General features: G+C 52.9%; 1 protein-coding gene and 1 long non-coding RNA gene across 3 annotated transcripts in view; one reads left to right on the forward strand and one right to left on the reverse strand.

The window, feature by feature from the left end:
• Positions 1 to 20,462, forward strand: part of EPHB2 (EPH receptor B2) — a 125,034-nt gene that overhangs the window by 51,136 nt on the left and 53,436 nt on the right. The window lies entirely within an intron of this gene.
• On the reverse strand, positions 1,480 to 12,390 carry LOC122241145. Of its 2 annotated transcripts, XR_006221134.1 has the most exons (6): positions 11,808 to 12,390; positions 11,450 to 11,566; positions 9,324 to 9,488; positions 6,971 to 7,043; positions 2,036 to 2,183; positions 1,480 to 1,789 (listed from the first exon to the last, which is right to left on the reverse strand). It is a non-coding gene; the product is annotated as an uncharacterized LOC122241145 (long non-coding RNA). The 2 variants fall into 2 exon arrangements; XR_006221135.1 differs by lacking the exon at positions 6,971 to 7,043.

Here is a 20,462-nt window from a genome sequence, read left to right on the forward strand (position 1 = left end):
AACATAGTTTCAAAACAGTTTTTAATATATTTTTTTAATGTTTATTTTTTGTTTGAAAGAGAGAGAGAGCATGAACAGAGGAGCGTAGAGAGAGAGGGGGAGAGAGAGAATCGCAAGCAGGCTCCACACTGTCAGCACAGAGCCTGATGTGGACCTCAAACCCATGAACCGTGAGATCATGACCTGAGCTGAATCAAGAGTCGGAAGCTTAACCGATTGAGCCACCCAGGTGCCCCAGTATCAAAACGGTTTTTTAAAAACACACGAAATGTTGTATTTGCAAGAAGCAATTGTCGAGTTCACATTCTTAGGAAGATATTGTAGCATAGCTTTTTCAGAAATTAAGTAGACACAAATTATTAGGCTCAAAGGACCTAAATATAAGAACCTTGAATCCAACAAACAAACACTGCACATTTATTCCTGACACACACACATAGGGCCACGCAGACCCATGGACCTCTCCCTGGATGTTTAGGCACACAGGGACAGAAAGCGACGAGTACACAGGCACAATTGCAGCTCATGCCAACAAAGACACCCAAAAGTGGGAGGGAGGGGTCTGGTGTATGGTCAGGTATTTAGCCAGCCAAACACTTACCTGGTCCATGACCTTGGACAGTTAAACACCCTAGCTGGGTCTGTTTCGTTATGTGAAAAATGTGGATTAGCCATCAGCAAATAGTAAAGATCCAGAGAGTTAATATATAACCGAACTCTGCCATTGTAGCATAAAAGCATCCATAGACAATACATAACCAAATGGGCATGACTGGGTTCCAACAAATTTTATTTTCAAAAACAGGTGGCAGGGTGAATTTGGCCAGCGGGCCGTAGTTTGTCCACCCTCGATGTAGACGAAACCATTTGCCTTGCCAGGATCAGGGATGACGTAAAGAATAGTAATAGAAACAAAGCAACTTCTATAGAATGAGCTCAATAGACAGCCTCTCAGAGGGACATCACATGAGGGTGTGTGCACACATATACATGTGTGTACAAAGGCATATGTGTGTGGATCTGTTTGCATATGGATATATAAAAAGTGAGGTGCACGTACGAACACATTTTGTGCACAATTAGACGTGTATGTGCACAAACATGTGTTTTTACGTGTAGGCGAGACTTTTATAAAATGGGAAAATAAAGGGCACCTGGGTGGCTCAGTCGGCTAAGTGTCCAACTTCGGCTCAGGTCATGATCTCACGGGTCAGGGGTTCGAGCCCCGCATCGGGCTCTGTGCTGACAGCTTGGAGTCTGGAGCCTGCTTCAGATTCTGTATCTCCCTCTCTCTCGCTGCCCCTCCCCTGCTCACACTCGGTCTCTCTCTCTCTCTCTCTCTCTCTCAAAAACGAATAAGCATTAAAAAAATAAAATGGGAAAATAACATAAATCTCATTGGGCAGTAAGGATAAAATGAGAGGCTGCCTGGCACGTAGTAGGCATTCAGAAGTTAGCTTTTATTGTGCATGGGAACAGGTTCTGGAGAAACGGGTACGTGACGCCGTGCCCGCTCACACACATTCACACATGTACCCATAACGCCGTTTTTGTGAGCTTGTTTCCAGAGGAAAACTGGGCTAATGAGGAGGTCGTCTTCGTAGCCAGCAGGTGCCCAGAACAGCCCTGACGGGGATGCAATTTAGCTTTCTCCTGAGATGTTGGGCAAATGAGGAGAAAGGCGTTTTAATCCCTTGTCACGTCTCCAGGGGCTGGAGGACATGTGCTGAGTTGGAATTTTTCAACTTCAGCCTTTTTTTTTTCCTTGACACATCCATCCCAGAAACATCTGTGAGATAAAACAGAGAAGGTCTTATGAATTCAGCTCATACTCGGCCTGTGCTCCCACCCCGAGCAAGCGAGACATGAATCACCGGCCCGGGGGCCCAGCAGCCCCGCAGAGAGCGGTCTCTCCAGCGGAGCCCTGGCCTTTCCTGAGTAGCTGCTTTTGATTTCCCCGAAGCCTTCTGATCGTCTACACTCACAGAGCGTGTGTTGTCCGAGGGGAGGCATGCTGAATGCTCGGCTCACATACCAGTGTGGGGGTCAGCCACTCGTTCCCAAGCTCGGCCAAGTCCTGCTCTGCACCGGGCACTCGAGGCACAAGGATGAACCAGACACGGAGTGAAGGCTGCCTTGCCCTGAGCCCTCTCTGCCTGGGCTCACATTTTGTCTCACCATTTCTGTAGGTTTCAAGAAAATGAGGGGATTTCAGAGCTGGTGCCAGCTTGTAGATTACACTCAGGGCCCGGGAGGGGGTGTGATGAGCCCTCTTTCTGATTTCTTCTGTCCAGTGAACTACCCCATGGTGGGTACCTGTTATGCTCTAGGCCCTGTGCTGAACACTAAGAAGGATAAGACAGAGCCCTGCCTTTAAACGCCAACAGTCCCAGGAGGTGGGTAGTCCAGGGCACTGATAAGAAAGGCAGAAGGTTTTTCATGTTCTCAGAGATACAGACAAAATCCTAAAGGGGTGCAGGAGGTAGAAAGAGACACACAGAGACACCTACTTTCCCTGGTCTGGTCGGCTGCTATGTGGGATGGGGACGATGTGATGTTTACAGAGCCATAAGTTTGTAGGAGCTGCACCGCCTGGAGGGTCTGGGTCTCTGACAAGAAGGTGGCAATGGGAGAGAAAAAAGTATCTCTGGTCCTGAAGTATTTATCCCTAGGCCTATTTTACAGATGGGAAAGTAGAGGCCAAGTGACATAGCCAGAGTTGTAGAGTATTTAGAATAAGGTAAAACCAAGCTTGTAGGGAGCAGGAAGAGAGAGGAGAGTGTAGATGCCAGACCACGTCTAGCCATTTTCCCGTCTGCTCCCGGGTCATCACTGTCTTCCTGAGGACAATTCCAGATCAGTCCTTCCGTGTGGCTGCTCCCGGGCAGCTTTTCACCTTAGCCTTCCCCGCCTCCTTCCCAGAATCCTTAGCAACAGACAGGCAGTGTGAGAGGGGCAGGAATGCCCCCCGCCCTAGGACAGGCTGACTCCTGTTTACCCAGCTGGTGTGAGCCCAGGCCGGGGTCGCAGGGAAGACCCGGGAGGCCTGTCGTCCAGCTGGCGCCCCGCTGCTCAGGTCTTATGACCCCTCTCTCCCCTCCAAGGCCTCTCCCTCAAAGATGTGACCCAAGGTGGGGTTTGGCCTCATGGAGAGGAGAGCTTGGCTCCTGTTACATCGCCTTTATGTCTCTGCTCTTTCATTTTTACTGAAAACACAGAGGTGGCCTTGAGGGAAGAAGTGCTGTGGAACAGAGGAGCTGGTTAGGAAGGGGCAGGTGGATAGAGCATGAGATTTACAACAGAAGACCTGGGTTTGAGACCCAGCTCTGTGTGACCCTAGCAAATCACATGTCCTCTCTGAGCATCAGTGTCCCCATCTGTCGACTGAGGGTGAGGGTCAGCCCTCCCTCTTGCCAGAGTCCTTATGCAGCTCGAGCCTAACAATGATCGTGAAAATGCTTTGTGGAGTCAAAATGCAACACAGCTCGAGACTGGGACCCTTACTTGATGGGCGTCAGGGGAAGTATCTGTTCAGATAGGTACGTGCAGCCAACCAGGGGCAGGAACAACAGGCCTGGGAGTCAGAAGACCCAGGGACTAGAGTAGTCTCTAGTTGACTCTGGGCATGAACCTTCACTTCACTTCTCTGTTAGCCCCACCTTCCTCATATTTGTCTGCATGGAAAGGCTGTTCTCCCTAAAGTCTCACAATGACCAAGGAGGACTATTCATCCGACCAGCATTTACTGAGCACCTGCTATGTACCAATCCTGGGCTAGGCTGGCATGTGGCTCTTGTCCCCGAAGAAAAATAACTCTAGAAGAAGACGTGGGGCTCAGATCTAAAGTATCAGATATAATTGAGTCTAGTCCCCTCATTTTGCAGACAGGAAAAAACAAAAACAAAAACAAAAACAAAAACAAAGCCTTAAAGTAGAAAATGGCTTTCCCAGGATATCAGAACTGGGGAGTGCCATTGCCATTCCTACCTGATTCCAAGCCAGATATTGAGACTCAATCATTATACTCTTCCCACTAAATCCAGGGCTACTTCAGGATCTTTCTCAACACAACACTCTAGAAAGCTACTGATCAACGGGATGAAGTTGGAGGTCAAGACCAAATCATTTGCATACCAACCCTAAATCCTCATCTTGCACTGGTCTGAGGCTATTTGACCAGAATCATCCATGTAGGGACTCAGACCTAGGTGTTCTCACCCACTCTGCCTCTCCATCTATTCCAGAAACCAGCTTGTATTGAGTGCCCACCATGTACCCAGCTTTGCGCTGGACTCAAAGACGAGTAAGGTCTGCTTACAGGCTCATAGTCTAGTGTGGAAGAAAGCCGAAAGGAAAATAATTATGGGGGGATAGTTGAGATACACACATATTCCTGTGGGAACTCAGAGAAGAGAGCAACCTGATGGCCCAGGGACAGGGTTGGGGGGCTAGGTGGTGATTGAGGAATACTTCCCAAAGTGGGGACGTGGTAGGCAGCACTCAGCCAGCAAACACATGACAAATATGAGGTCCAATATAGAGTCCAGATACATTTGGCTTCCTAGGGGATCAGTGACATCTGTGGCCTAAGAGATCATAAGAAAGTGTTGCAGGAGAAGCCACTGACCCGATGAACAGGAGTTTGCAATGTTGACAAGGGGCAAAGATGGAGCTTAGGAGGAGTGGCTTAGGGGGGAGAAGGGAAGCTTCTAGGTTGCTTTCTTAGTTAGGCTGAAAGCCAACAACATATACTGTCAAGCCCCTATTGAACTCACCTGTGCACTCCTTAACTTGTGGCCCTGATCAGACTGCCTGTTATTTAATGGAGGTAGGTCTTTCCTGGCTAGACTGGAGCCTTAATAGGACAAAGACTGGGTCTCATTTCTTACTAGCTGAGACTTGAACCTAGCCCTGGCATAGTGCGTGCCTGGCTCATAATGAGTACTCAATAAACCTTGGATGGATGGATGGATGGATGGATGGATGGATGGATGGATGGATGGATGGATGAGTGGGTGGGTGGATGGATGGATGGATGGATGGATGAGTGGGCAGGTGGGCGGATGGATGGATGGATGGATGGATGGATGGATGGATGGATGGATGAGTGGGCAGGTGGGCAGATGGATGGATGGATGGATTGATGGATCGATGGATGGATGGATGAGTGAGCAGGTGGGTGGATGGATGGATGGATGGATGAGTGGATGGATGGGAGAGTGAGTGGATGGATGGGTGGATGGATGAGTGCATGGGTGGGTGGATGGATGGGTAAGTGGGTGGCTGGGTGGATGGATGGATGGATGGATGGATGGATGGATGGAAGGATGAGTGGGTGGATGGATGAATGAGTGGGTGGGTGTGTGGGTGGGTAGATGGTTGGATGGATGGATGGATGGATGGATGGATGAGTGTGTGGGCAGATGGATGGATGGATGGATGAGTGGGTGGGTGGATGGAAGGATGAGTGGGTGGATGGATGAATGAGTGGGTGGGTGTGTGGGTGGGTAGATGGTTGGATCGATGGATGGGTGGATGAGTGTGTGGGCGGATGGATGGATGGATGGATGAGTGGGTGGGTGGATGGGTTGATGGATAAATGGATGGATGACCATGGAACCTCTCTAAGCCTGTTTTCTCCTCTGCAAAATAGGGGAAACAGTGCCAACCTCACAGGGATATTGTTAGGACTCAATAAGACGATGCAGCTAAAACCCTTAGAATAGTGCTTGGTGTTCAAAAAAAATATTTATTGAAGGGATAATGATTAGCTTTTAAAGGTAATCTCAGCAGATAGATCCTGACTGATGAATTTTGCATGTGCTCTCTGCCAGGATGCTATAAAAAAAAAAAAAAGGAGGGTGCCTGAAGTTATTATTTGTAACAGTTGTTAGAAATAAAATTCGGTGATTCCCATCGGGACAGTAAGACCTTGGCTGGGAAATCGTACAAGTCCCTGAGAACGTGAAAGAACAGACCTAAGCACGTACTCTGTGCAGACACACTGTTCTAAGTGCTCTACTCATAGTAACTCATTTAACCCCCGCAATGACCTTACGTGGTAGGCCTTGGTATTATCTCCATTTCTCATATGGGTAAACTGAGACACAGAGAGTAAGTTGGCCAAAGCACACGGCCAGGACATGGTCTGACTCCTAAGGCCACTTTCTTAACCACTTGTTGAGAAGCTCTCAGTCCAGTGGAAGAAACAGAGTATACACTAGGTAGCAGTACCTAAGAACAGGCATTGTGTCTGACCTCTTTCTGTCTCAGTGGCAGGTTCTCAATCACTGTCTATGGAGTGAATGAATGAACAAAACAATGAACGAATCTGCACTCAACCCACCCTTAGAGCATTGTGACAGGCTCTCATAGTGCTATTGATCAGTAGACAAAGGGCAGTGGCTAGTGCCTAAATCATCTGAGATGGCTATGTCATATCTAAGTGAAGGCCATGGTCGTTTTAAAGCTTGCTTAGGACACATACTCTGCTGCCCATTCCTGTCTGTTGCTGCCCATGTGTGGCCTTGTCGGTTATTCCTCTGATCCCAGCCAGAGTCTCCTGCCATCATGTCAGTCTTTAGAGAGCAGCGGGGAGCCTGGCTGGAAGACGGCCTTGTGCCAAGGAGACCAGGCTCAAATCGAAGCCAGAGGTGGACATCCTGGCCCGCTTTCTGCCCCCGCCATCCGTGTGACCTTAGGCAGTCACTTCTGTCTCTGAGCCCCACTGTCCTCAGCCCCAGGGGGAATAGAAATAACGTCCCTCTCGCAGGTCCTTGTGAGGCACACCTGTGGCCACGCTCAGGAACCATGGAGACAGGAGGTGGGGTTGTTTCTGGAAAGTTGTGATTTATCGTCTGGTTTCAGGAGCGAGTGGGTCAGTCTTGAAGGTGGGAGCAGTAGGGAACCATAGGAAATATGAATGGCCGTCCCCGGGGCCCTGTCGGCCCCAAGGTCACCCCTCCGGTACCTGTCATGATGCCTGAAATGTCCACCATTTGACTAACTCCTGGGATGGAGGTCTGGCGTCTCCGGGAGGGATCCTGTTTGAATACACACAGTGTAGCATTCTGATTCCCTGGCGAAGACGCATCCTCTCTCGGCCTGGGCCGAGTTGAGCGGGAATGAGACACAGCTGGGGGCAGAGGGCACACACCGGGGTGTGGTGAGACCTGAGACCTTGAGCAGGGGTCCTCTGGGGCCTTGGGGCAGCCTGGGGAGTCACATGCCTGGGGCTGGGTGAGAGGCGACAGGAGGACCCTTAAAATGGGGCAAGGAACTGCCGGGAGCTGTTTTGCTTCCCTTTCAACTTTCTGCCAAGGAGCAGCGCGGCCCAGAGAGGAGGTTCTGCCAGCCCCCCGGGCACCTGTCCCAGAAGCCTAATTACTGGCTCTCGGTGGGCAGTCAGCTCGCTGATTGAGAGTCCTTGGGGACAAGGCACTGCTGAAATGGTGGAGGAAACACCATATTCCTTCACAGAAGCGGAGCCTGGTGTCTCCCCTCTCGCCCCTCTCATTCGCGTGGGGTGTTCCCGGGGGCAGAAGAGGTTGCTCGTGGGTCCTCATGACACCTGACCACGCCTCCACCCACACTGTCATCACCCTGTCCATCCCGTGTCACCTCTGCCTGGACCACAGCACAGACTCCCCGCCCTCTGCACGGCCCCCTCTCCACCCAGCAGGCAGGGACCTGTTCACACAACAGGTCCCTTTAGAGCCCAGCGCAATGGCTTTCCGTTGACTCAGAGTCTGGCTTCATCTCCTGTGGTTCAGCTCCCTCCTCCCACCATGCCCTTCGCTCCCCTTTCCAGCCACACAGGCGTCCTTGAGGCTCTTGACACAAGGGCCTTTTTAGTCCCTCCCGAGGAAGGGCCTTTGCACGTGCTGTCTGCCTGGAATCCTCTTCCCCATGGACTCCCACTACCAAATCTTCTCTGCCTTTGGGCCTCACCTCATGTGTCACCTTCTCAGACAAGCCCTCCCTTACCACCCCGGCTAGAGCAGTGCCCGCTCAGCACCCTCTAGCACGTCACCCTGTATTTATTTGCTGTCTGTTTATTGTCCATCTTCCTCACTTGATTAGACGCTCTGCGAGTAGGGAACTAGCTTGCCTTGTTTGCTGTCGTGTCTCCAGCGGCCAGAACAGTGCCTGGCACACAGTAGGGCTTCAGGTCTGTTGAATGATCCCTAGAGGAGACACACTAACAGCCACCTGACAAGTCCTGCCGGGCCTATGGCGTCATCCAGCTGTAACTTCATTTTGTCCTCACAGTATAAAACCCTGCAAGGGTGTGTCCCCATTTTACAGCTGAGGAAACTGAGAGCCCAGGGGTTTAAGCAACTGTCCCAAGGTCATGCAGAGAGCAACAAGCAGAGGCCCAGATCTGCCTAAGTCTCTGCTTTTACCACTGTGTTATTAAAACAGGTGTGGGGCACCTGGGAGGCTTAGTCAGGTAAGTGGCTGTTGATTTCAGCTCAGGTCGTGATTTCATGGTTTGTGAGTTCGAGCCCCACGTCATCAGGCTCTGCAATGACAGCATGGAGCCTGCCTGGGATTCCCCATCTCTCTCTCTCTCTCTCTCTCTCTCTCTCTCTGCCCCACCCCTGCTCATGCTCTCTGTCTCTCAAAATAAATAAATAAATAACTTAAAAAAATTTTTAATCTAAAAAAAAAATTTTTTTTTAATGTTTATTTCTGAGACAGAGACAGAGCATAAGTGGGGGAGGGGCAGAGAAAGAGGGAGACACAGAATCCGAAGCAGGCTCCAGGCCCTGAGCTGTCAGCACAGAGCCCGACGTGGGGCTCGAACTCACAGACGGTGAGATCAGGACCTGAGCCGAAGTCGGTCGCTCAACCGACTGAGCCACCCAGGCGCCCCTTAAAACATTTTTTAAATAATAAAACAGATGCTATTACCCCTGTTTTACAGACAAAATAACGGAGACTCTGAGAGATGTCCCCATGGTACCTAAAGGCCTCAGCCAGAAAGAAGTGAGGTTGGGATTTGAACTCCAATGCTGCCTTCTCTACAGGGACAGAGACGGCCGGACCCAGCCGACTCGCTGTCTGTTACATAGGGGCTTTTGGACTAGGCGGGAGCTATCTGGTTTGGCAGCAGGATCCAGGGCACAGAGCACCCTGTTAGGGAGGGGAGGACAGTAAAGCAATATCTAACACATATGGAGCATTTACTGCTGGGGTGCAAGCATTCCAAAAGCTTCAGGAGTGTCACCCATCTTCTTGACAACCTTAGGAGGGAGATAGCTCTATTGCCCCATTTTGCAGATGACACAACTAAGGCACAGACAGGTTATGCAACTTACCCAGGGTCACTCAGCTAGGAAGTGTTGCAGCTAACCACTGCATTGTACTGCCTCTCTGAGGAGACAAAGCAGGATAGGACCCCAGAGCCCTCCGAGGCTAAGAAGAGCACTCCAAGCCTGGCCGAGTAAACAAAGCCTGCAGCCCAGAGCCGTGGCTTCCCTCGGCTGTAAAACAGGGCCAGGAGTTCATCAGGATGTTGTAATGAGAGGAGATGACAGAGCTGAGTAAAGCCCCCCACCCAGTCTGGAGCCCGACCCCTCAAGTAGTGAACAAGCAGTGGGCAAAGGAGAGCACATGATTTCCACCTCAGCTTAAATCTCTGCGCCACCACTCGCTGAACCAGTGGTGCTGGGCAAGCGATTTACCTCTCTGTGCCTATACTCCCCCGTAAATGAGGATAATTATAGTATAATTTGAGATTACATAAATTAATCCACATAAGGTACTTAAAACAGTGCCTGGCCTAGAATAAGCTCTAAGTGTGAGCTGTTATTTATCAGAAACTTACAAATGTTAAAATATTAGTTCTGGCCTCTCTTGTAACCAAGGAGACTCTCTCCAACAGGGTTGCCATGAGGTCAGAGAAATTAAGGTAGGAAACTGTGCTCTCAAGCCCTCGCTTGGTGACGGCGTGGGCTATCTCTGCAGGCTGCCCTTCAGCAGAAGTCGCCTCCCCGCTCTACATCTCCAGTCTTCACCAAGGATGAGACTCCTTCCCTGTGGGTGCTAGAGCTGTTTGTCAAATTTATGAGCTTTCAGAGACAACCAGGTCTCCCCATTTTTATAAAGACTGAGCGAAGAGTTTATGAGATTAGAGGTTTGTCATCATCCTCTGCTTTGGTGTCTGTCTGTCTGTCTCTCTCTCTCTCTCTCTCTCTCTCTCTCTCTCTCTCTCTCGGTTTCCTCCTCTTCTAAAAATCCAAAGTGCAAGCTGGGAGCAGCAGCCCCAGGCCCTATAAACACACTGTTCGAATAAAGGACATATTTAGGGGAGGATGGAGCATATTTAAAGGTGATCACTCTAAAATGACCACGTCTGGGCAATTTGTCATGAAGTATTCTGGCTGTTGCCAGAGATCATTTTTTCCTGCAAATCTTGCTGTTGGCTCATCATTTTCAACTTTTGACCCTTTAAAACTGAGGTGTGGGATTTTTGTAAGCTTTGGGGATGCGGTGGTTTTAAAATTACTTTTTAAAGGGGCGCCTGGCTGGCTCAAGTCAGTGGAGCGTGCGACTCTTGGCCTCAGGGTTGTAAGTTCGAGCCTCATGTCGGGTATGGAGATTACTTAAAACTAAAATCCTTAAAAAAAATAATAATAATAACTTTTTAAGAAGCCATCTATCCCCAGGAAACTCTGGGATTGGACTCGAAGGAACCCTGCGGAGGAGGTAGGATCCCTGGGTCCCTGTGCTGCCATGGGGGGACTTTACAGTCCAAGAATGTTCTAGTCCAGGGACTGGGCAGGCTTCTTCCTGATTCTCTGTGGGTTCACAAACTGTCATGCCACACGCAGGACTACTTGACCTGCAGGTGGTCCCGGAGGCATGGACACATAGTCCTGGGCGGGAGGCTTGTCACTCTCTGCCCCTGCTTGCCTCTCCAGCCTCATTTCCTGCACCCCTGCGTTCACAAATTCAGGGCTCCACCTACGGCCCTGAGTCTTGCTGTGCAGTTTCTCATCTCTACTCTTTTGCAGACTGTTTCTCTGCCCAACATGCCTCTCTTTTCACTCTTTTGTCCTTCTTTGTCTTCTAAGATAGCTCGAGTGTTAGTACCTCCAGGAAACAATGTTAAGGTCCCTTCTCTGGGCTCTCAGGCCCAGCACCTCTTCCCCGCCATGCATGCCTTGGCACTAATCACACACTGTGTGGAAACTGCCTGTCTACTTGGGCACCTTCCCCACCAGGCTGGGAGCCCATTGAGCTTTGGGTCCCTAGGCCCAGCCCAGGCACGAGCCTGGAAGACGTGAGGCCATGTGATAGTTAAGACCCCGCCTTTGGACTCACGTGGAGTTCTCCACTGCTGTCCCCACCCCCAGCCCTGACACTGCCTGTGGGCCGGTTGTGTATCCTTACTGAACCTTAATTATTTCTATAAATGGGACTATCAGTGGTACTTACCTACCTCATAGAATTACTCTAAGAATTGTTGTTGGGGGCATCTGGCAGGCTCAGTTGTTACAGCATGTGACTCTTGATCTTGGGGTCATGCATTTGAGCCCCACGTTGGGTATAGAGATTACTGGAAAAAAAAAAAAAAAAACTGTTGATGAACACTAATACACTCTATGGCATTAACTCTGAATCTTCACAAGTTAAGTCCTATTGGCAGACCCATTTTCCAGATGGGAAACTGAGGCACAAAGAGAAGTTCAGTAACTTGCCTAAGGTCAGTGGGAAAGCCAGAGTTCAAGGCCAGATGGACCCTGACTCCAGAACCCGTACCCATGACCACTATGATGCATGGCCCCCTAAAAACTTACATGAAGCCCTCAGCCTGGCACACAGTAGGTACTCAATACAGAGAGTGGCTGCTGTTGTCACTTGAGAGTTGTTAATAGCTCCATTCAGTTTTTAGTTGATTTTTACATGGAAGAGATGGGACTGGTCACAACACAGGAAGAAGGGCTCGAGAGCTGGGGGAGGGGAAGGTTAGGGGGAAACAAGGAGAGGAGATGGGGAAAGAGTGGAGACTGGGGGGTGGGCCAACAGAGGCCAGAGCAGCAGGGCTGGGGCATGAGTTGGCGAGGGCCTCGGCAGGCTGCTGGGAGGAAGGAGCCCAGGGCACTGGTGTGGCCATCTGAACGGTTAACACAAGACTACCACTGGCTTTCCTGCTCTTGGAAAATAAAAGCCCAAACTCCCATCACCGAGCACACAAAGCCCATTGTGGTGTAACCCCAGATCACCTTTCTTGTCTTAGATTTCGCCTTTTCCCCAACACATCCCATGCCCTAGCCACCCTGCCCTGCCCTTCACTCCTCCATACCTTTGCACACACTATTCATCTGCCTGAAATGCCCTTCGCTTCTCCTGGCCCTGATGGACTCCTACTCATCCTTTAATACCCAGTTCAAATGGCCTGAAAAACCCTCGTCAATACCCCTCGCTGATCATATTCATTCTTCCCCTTCTTGAAGTGGACTTCAAGGCTAGGGACTGTGTCTGTTGCCCAACACAGAGCAGGACACAAAGTCACTGCTTAGAAAAAAATTGTTGGGCTTTTTTTACTGAGTAAATCCATCCTCAAATCAAGGACAGACCCTAGTGAAACCACACACATGATCTCAAATCTCCAGTGTCCAGGAGAGCTAGAGCATTAGGGAGAGAACTCATCCTTCCCAGGGATCCAGACAAGAGAATGTTCTGGGGCAAGTGGGGCTCGGGAGCTCTGTTGTGGGCCTAGAAAATGTTGCTTGGGAGAATTCATGCCTGGGACCCCACTCCAAACCCCTCCAGCACAACCCAGAGATGGCTGCAGTCAGAAAACAAGCCGGAAACCTGTCCACTATCACTCAATGGACCTCCATAAAACGTGGAACTCAGGACTGACCCTCCCTGAGCAACAGGGAGGAAGCTGGGCTATCACTCTACTTCTACTCTTACAGTGTAAGACCACATTGGCTTTTTCAGCAGCTTTTGGCTTGTGGTCAACTCAAACCCCCAGATCTTTTTCACTGGGATGGCTGCCAAGCCACATCTTGTGCATTTGATTTATGGCTTGGGTTAGCTGAGGCCCACTCCTGCTCCCCAGAAGCCAACAGGAGGAGGCGACGGTTTCTGTACCCCTAGGAAGGAGAGCGATTGCAGGCCCCCAACCCAAGAGCCTCAGTGTGAGCGTCCCCCTCTCCCTGTTTGTGTTTCTAAGCCCTTTTCCTTGAGGCATCAAATGCCGGGACCTCTTGAATGGGATTTTCATTAGCATTCAAGTCACAGGCCACCAGGGCGCATGCAGACCAACCTTTGGGTTACTGGGGAAAACACCCAGAAGGTCAGGGAGAGAGGGGCAGGTATCGGAGGCTCAGGCTCCTGAGCTGGATGTCCATATGCCCCAGGGAAGGCCCCTCGTTGCTCTGAGCCTCTTGCTGATCTGAGGAATAGGGGTGACAAATCCCAACCCCGTGGCATTGTTAGGGCAGAGGTGCCCAAGCAGGAAGTGCCTTCACAGGCATAGTAGTGTCTGTGTGGGGTCATAGATAGCTGGGGCCAAGTGGGCACCAAGTGCCCAATAACATCCGGCTCTTCCCCCATTACAATGAATGAGAAACTGAGGCACTGGGCTTGTACCACCTTTGCAAATTTTGCTCCCGCTCGGCCAAGTGTGCTTCTCTCCCCAGGGACTGCCTTTTTAAACGCCACTTTTCAGAAAGGCCACACTCCCTACAGAGACGCCCCCCACCTGCCTCAGCCTGTGGCTGTCACCTTCGTGGCCATCACGAACCGTGTACAGTGTTTATGTTTGTCCGGTGCTTCTGTCCCCCTTGCTGTCCTAGACCCTCAGCATCATGAGGGCAGGGCCCCCGTCTTCCTCGTTCGCCGCTCTTCCTCCCCGGCCTCAGCACGGCCGGGACTTGGCGGTGTGTGGAGAGTGACTGTGAGAGTCTCTGGAACATGCCTTTGGACTTTGGCTACAAACCCAGGTTGCGTTAAAGAGAAGCGTATTTATTTCCCTGCGCCACAAACAAGGTCACTTCCCCTCCCTGGGCCTCTGTTTCCCGAGCTGTAAAATGAGGTGTGAAATGAGAGATTGAACTAGCTTTTCTCTAAAGTCCTTCTAGCCCTAAAGACTCTAAGTGAGCACAGAAAGGGGGAGAAGATTGTATTGAATTGTATTGCCTGTTGGGTTGAAAAAACCAACTTGTGCCAGGAAATCTCTCTCACTGTGTCACTTTCTCCACTGGCCTGGAAAAAACTGCCCCGTGCAGGCCCAGGCCTGTGGAGCCCACACTGGAAAAGTCACAGGCCCCTCCTGCCGTGGGCCCAGGCGAGGGGGCCCCCGAAAGGTGTGTGGTAGCTGCTTCCCCGGGGGGTCCAGGGTTTGTTGCCTTAACCGGGCGCACGGAGCAGGTAAAAAATTCCAGACATGTTCTCCGCTGACAGCTAATTGTGTCCTTTATTAATGACCATGGCTTTCTTGGGGCAGGTGGGCGGAGGGAGGAGGCCAGTCTCAACCCAGGGGGCTCCCTCAGGTGGAGCTGATGACCGCATTTCTGGATCCCATAGAAAGGGAAGTGCTACATGAGGTGACCCTGAAAATACACCCCCCAGGCTGGAGAGGGGAGGGGGCTTTCCCGGCTCCCCAAGCCCCAGCGGGGGCGGCCGGGCCCACAAAACGAGGCAGGGGTTTTGGAATCTGGCAGACCAGGTTCGGGGACCTAAGTCGGCCTCTTAGAACACAGCCACCGAAGTACAGTGGAAGGCCTGAAGGGGACCCACAAGGGGGCTGTGGTCCGTGGGCAGCTTGGGAGATGCTCTCCAGCTCCATCCGGCCATCAGCCCCTCATGGTACCAGGACCGGGCCCACAAGGCCCTTCCTCAGTGACCTGCTACACCACCTGTCAATACAGCAGCCAGATGTGCTGGGGGACTTGGGGCTGGCCCTGCCAGATGTGTCAAGCTTTCCAACACATCCGGCTTCCCCTCCGGCACATCGTGATTATTATTTAACACTTGCTTCTCCAGCATCTGTGAGTCCCGAGGATTACAGGCTGGGAGGCTCCAGCGTGCCGATCCAGCTTAAGGTCTGGGGGCCTGGAGTCCACTGCTCATCAAAGGGCCTGTTTCCTCAAGGACCCAGTGAGGACCTTTACAAGCCCTCTCGCAGTGATAGCCTAGAGCTGGAGGGAGGGCTTTTGTGGAGCTCTATCTGTTCCCCACTTTCTCATTAGGATCCCCTGTTAGCCTGGGGAGGAAAGTGAGGTGTGCAGCATTAACCCCATTTATAGATGAGGGATATGGGGCTCAGAGAGGGACACAGTGAAGAAGTAGCTGAGCTAGGACTTCAACCAGGCAGAGGAAACAGCATGTGCAAAGGCCCTGAGTCCAGAGGAGGCCTGATGTTTCCAGGATAGCCAGGAGGCCAGAGCAGCTAGAGTGGAGTAGACAGGAGGGAAAGTAGTAGGAGGTAAGTTCAGAGAGGTGAGAGGGATACAATGACATCACACAGAATAAAATACCATGGATAAATTAAACCAGAGAGGTAAAGGGGGCTTTGGTAGGCTATTGGTTTTTAGTCAGAGTGAGGTGGGAGCTGTCGAAGATCTTTGAGCAGAGGAGCAACACACAGTTGATTCCTGTTCTGCAGGATCCCTCTGGCTGATATGTCAACAACAGACTGCAGCCAGAGGCGAGTAGAGAGGTAAGAAGGCAAGGGGGAAGGCCAGGAAACCAGGCGGGAGGCTCCTGCAGTGATCTGACGGCCACCACCCCTCCACCCCTCTCTCTTCCCTTCCAATCTCCGTGTCAGGATTCCTGGGCTGCAGCCCAGTCTCCGTCAGCCACTAATTTGCTGGGTGACTTTAGGCAAGTCACTGGTGCCGTCTAGGTTGTGTATTCTGTAGTCATAAAATGAGGAGCTTGGACCAGAAGATCGTGAAAGTTCTCCTGATTTCCAGTGACCCAGACCCCAACCTGCCTCTCCAGCCTCATCTCCCACCTCTCCCAGCCTCGAACTTCATGCTTCAGTGACCCTGAAATATTTGTAGTCCCCCCCACACACACACCATGCCATTTCATGCCTCCGTGCCCGTGCACAGGCTGTCCCCTCTGCCTGCAGTGCCCTTTCCCGCCATCCACCCTGCACGTGGAGAGCCATGTTCTTCAGCAGATCTCAAGCTCAGGTGGCATCTCCAAAGGCTTCCCCTGACCCACCCACCCCCACCTTCCTCAGTGACCCTGGGCACTTTGAAGGGCCATCCTGATCTCCGAGAGACATTAGAATAGAGTGGATGTGGACTCAGAGCTGGCTTCAAATGCCACCTGCGTCTCCGAAATCACCTAATGTTATTGAACCTCTGTTTCCTCATCTTTATTTTTTTAATTTCTTTTTTTTTACATTTATTTATTTTTGAGAAACAGAGTGAGACAAAGCGTGAGCGGGGGAGGGGCAGAGAGAGAAGAGACACCGAATCTGAAGCAGGCTCCAGGCTCTGAGCAAGCGGTCAGCACAGAGCCTGATGCGGGGCTCGAACCCACGAACTGGGAGATCGTGACCTGAGCCGAAGTCGGACGCTCAACCGACTGAGCCACCCAGGTGCCCCTCCTCATCTTTAAAACAGAGATTATATTTCCTACTCCCAAGGTCAAGGTGAGGATTCAGTAAGAATGTAAAGCCCCTAACCCAGTGCCCAGCACGTAGTCACTGTCCGGGACCTGTGAAGCCAGATAGCTGCAGAGACTGGGCTGTCGAATGAAGATGGGGGTGGCCCTGGACAGTGTGGCCCCAGATTCCTGGAATGGCCCCGGCCAGGACTCCAGGACAGCCTCCCAGCAGCCCCACGGCTCAGGGGCATTCCTGTCCACCCTTCCTGTCACCAGCCAGTCCCTCCGCTCACCTCCTCCATCAGGGCCTGGTCAAAGCTGCCTGCCTGCAGCCACTCAGCACTTGAAAATGTCCTTAATTGCTTCACCAGAGTGGGGAGTCACCCTGCAGGCAGATAATTAAAAAGTTCAGAGCTTGATTAATTGGGAGGAAATTGGAGGAATGGGGCTGCCTGCGGGGCGTGCAGGAGCTCTCAGCCCCTGTGTGGGGACGGCACGAAGGGAGGCGGCCAGAGCCGGGACCTGTGGCCCTCACATAGGATCCAGGGCCTGGACAGGCCAGGCGTGAAACCTGCCTTTGCAGGATGTGGGGTTCAGGGCGTGGCTCCCCAGGAGACCGTGAGCTCCACTCCTACTCCACACATACACACAAATACAACTAGGGCAGAGAGGTCAAAAGACACATGACAATGGTCATGGAAGTTCTGATTACTCTGGCTTTGGGGCTGTGGGACCTACAGGCCTTCTAGCCTGTCGTTCAGTGAGGTGTCCAGAGGGCCTGCTCTGTGCCAGGCAGTGAGCAGGGCAGGCACGGTGTGGCTGCCTCATGATGCTCACAGTTGGGCAGGTGGAAAGGTGGGAGGTAGAGACAGGTATTAACCAAGTGCCAAGAAGCAGGAAGGTGGGATGGCTTGAGACCCCATCCCTGGGGCACAGGAAAGAGCTCTGGGGGCTCTGACATGGTCTGGAGAGCTCTGGAGGCCTAGAACAAAGTCTCCAGTCCGCCCACCAGTTGAGTGACCTTGAGCATAAGATTCTGTATTTCTGAACCTCAGTCAGTCAGTCAATACACACTTCCTGAGGCCTTCTGTCCGTCACCTCTCGGCCACTGGTGCTGGGGGGTTCCAGACATTGTGGGTGCCTGCTGCCACCAGGCGCAGGGCCAAGTGCAGGAGGCAGACACTTACAACCATTTAATCATGCGGCAGCAGAGGCAAAGTGACAGTGCTTCAGGAGCATGGGAGAGAGGCCCCAAACCCAGGCCCGGTCCGGGATGGTATCCTAGAAGAAGGCCAGAAGGTGATTTGGGTGGAGCCGAGCTGGAAGGATAAAAAGGAGTTAGCCAGGCTGGTGCTGGGGCAGAGGGAACGGCCTGAGCAAAGGCCCAGAAGGAGGACAGAACACAGCTGGTGGGGGAGCTGGAAGCCGCTGGCTGCAACTGGGGCCCAGGGTGCGGCTAAGAGGTGCCAGGAACTCCGGCTGGCAAGGTGGACCATGGAGGGGAGGCCAAAGCAGGCTGGGCTCGCCACAGGCACGGGGATGCATTGAAGGGTCTCGAGCAGAGGAGGGACGCCACAGATGGCCGGTGTGGAAGCTGGCTTGGGGAGGCCCTGGGATCCCCCCCCCTCAGGGAAAGAGGAGACGTGTTAACACAGTTCCTGCCGCTGCCTTCTGACTTCTGTCGTCCTGCCAGCTGCTGGCAGGGATCCACAGAGCCCAGGTCCCGGCAGGGGCAGGCGGGGGTAGCCTGGGCATGTGGGGGAGTTGGGGTGGGGGGGCGGCGGAGGCAGGATGACTGACATCCCCTGGGTGGTCCCAGTAGGAGCTACCACAGCAGGGGAATGAGCCTGAGGCGCTCCCTGGACTTAACCTGGCCAGGCAGGGCCCCCCTTCTCAGGGGAGGAGACAGGGAGAAAGGTAGAAGATGCGGGGGGCACCCTTCGTCAAGCTGGAACACTGAGAGCCTCAGAGACAGGAGTTAGGAAGAACTGTGGGTCACAGCCTCTGACTGACTTTGGACGAGGCATTCCTCTCTGTGAGCCTCAGTTTCCTTATCTCTAAAATGGAGACAACACCTCCTACTGCACAGGGTGACTGTGCAGACTGAGTGAGGTTAGGAGCTGAGGAAGCTGCTGGCCCAGCACCAGGCAGGTGCCTGGTAGGTACACAGTGGTGGGAAGTCCCTCCTAGCCCAGAAGCTTGCCACCGGCTTCCAGCGTGGCTGTGCCCATGCCACAAAGGATCAGGCACCCTGCCCAGTTCAGTCCAGGGGGACTGACTCCACTGGTTTAACCTCAGTCGCAAGAGGAGGAAGCGTGCAAAATGCAAAAGCCACTTTGCATGGGGAAGACCCCCCCAAACCCCCCTTGCTCCACCACGGGAATACCGCAAGCTCCGCTCAGACATAGTCACAGCACAACGCCCTGAAAATACACAGATCGGTTGATCCACAATTGAAGAACATAGGACCCAGGACTGGGTGCCTGAGCCTGGCCATAGCCAGAGTCCCACACCCGGGAGAGGCCGTAGAGGCCAGCCCAGAGTGGGCAGGAAGTGGCCCGGGCTCACAGAGCAAGGGGAGCAGGGAGCCACAGGGGCAGCCTAGCCCAGCCTCCCCTCTCTGGGCCCAGAACTCTCCGCCGCCCGCTCAAACTCCTCTCCCCAACCCAAACCCAGAACTTCTTGGAGACCCCAAGGCAGGAAAGTGAGCCGGCTGCCCTTCCAACCTGGCACTGCTGAGCCTGGAGCCCGCTCCCTCTGCCCAGAGTGGCCAGCAGTCAGGTCTGGTCAGGGGAAGGTGTGCCGGCCCCCTGCTCAGTCATGGCCCCTTACAGGCAGGGCCTGGGCCTTTGTCTCCGTGTCACGTGCCTGGCACATAACAGGGACTCAATACATGCCTATTGAATCAATTCGTAACTCAGCATCTCTCCGACTGGACACAGACTCCTGAGGGCAGGGACCACCACATCTTTTTTGTCTCTGTACCCCCAAGGCTTGGCACACAGCAAGTGGGGGACCAAGAATGAACGGAGATAGTAACAGCAGACACTTGTGGAGGGCTCAGTGCACCCTAGGCAGGCACTGCTGCCCGTGCTTTTTCTAGATTAACTCACGTCCTCTCCCCACCAAATAGAAGGTCGGTGTTATCATTCTCCCCATTATACAGACAAGGGTGCTGAGAGTGAGGTACGTTGTCCCTGGTCACACCGTTAGCCAGAGGCAGGCCTGGGATTCAGCCCGGGCAGCCGGCTCCACGGTCCACACCCAGGTTCCGTTTCATCAGACCTCCTGCTCGGGCGCTCGGGAGCTAGAAGGCGAAGCCGCCTCTGCCCGGACAGAGCCCTCTGCTCTACGGGACCCCCAGGGAGGCGGAGAAGCTCCTTCCCCACCCCCAAGGCCTGGCACACTGGGCCTGACGGAGCGTTTGACTCCACCGTGGCATCGGTCGTCTGGGGATTAAACCGGAGTCTCTGGGAAGACAGCAAAGGACCTGCGAGCCTGGCAGGGAGGCTGCAAAGATCACCCAGCGCCAATTAGCGGCCCCGCCGTGCCAGGTCCAGATGGAGCCCTGCCTCGGCCTGACTCAGGGCTCACTCGGTCAATTATCACCTATCCCGGAGCCCAGGGGGCAGGTGGGGAGAAAATCTGTTTCCCCATAATCCTCCCTCCCTCTCCCGGCCAGCTGCCATCCCTGCCTGGGGTTGCCTGGCCAAGGGATCTGGGCGTCTGCAGAAGGCGGGCGCTGACTGGCTGCTTTGGTCCCAAGTCCCCAGGTGTGTGGGGCCAGGCTTCGCCTCTGTCTTGCTGAGTGACCCGGCAAGCCCTGTCCCCTCTTAGGCCTGACGACAGGGTCTCCAGTAATGACGTTCAAGCCGTGC

The sequence above is a fragment of the Panthera tigris genome, chromosome C1 (genome assembly GCF_018350195.1).
Source record: "Panthera tigris isolate Pti1 chromosome C1, P.tigris_Pti1_mat1.1, whole genome shotgun sequence".
NCBI classification, from domain to species: domain Eukaryota; kingdom Metazoa; phylum Chordata; class Mammalia; order Carnivora; family Felidae; genus Panthera; species Panthera tigris.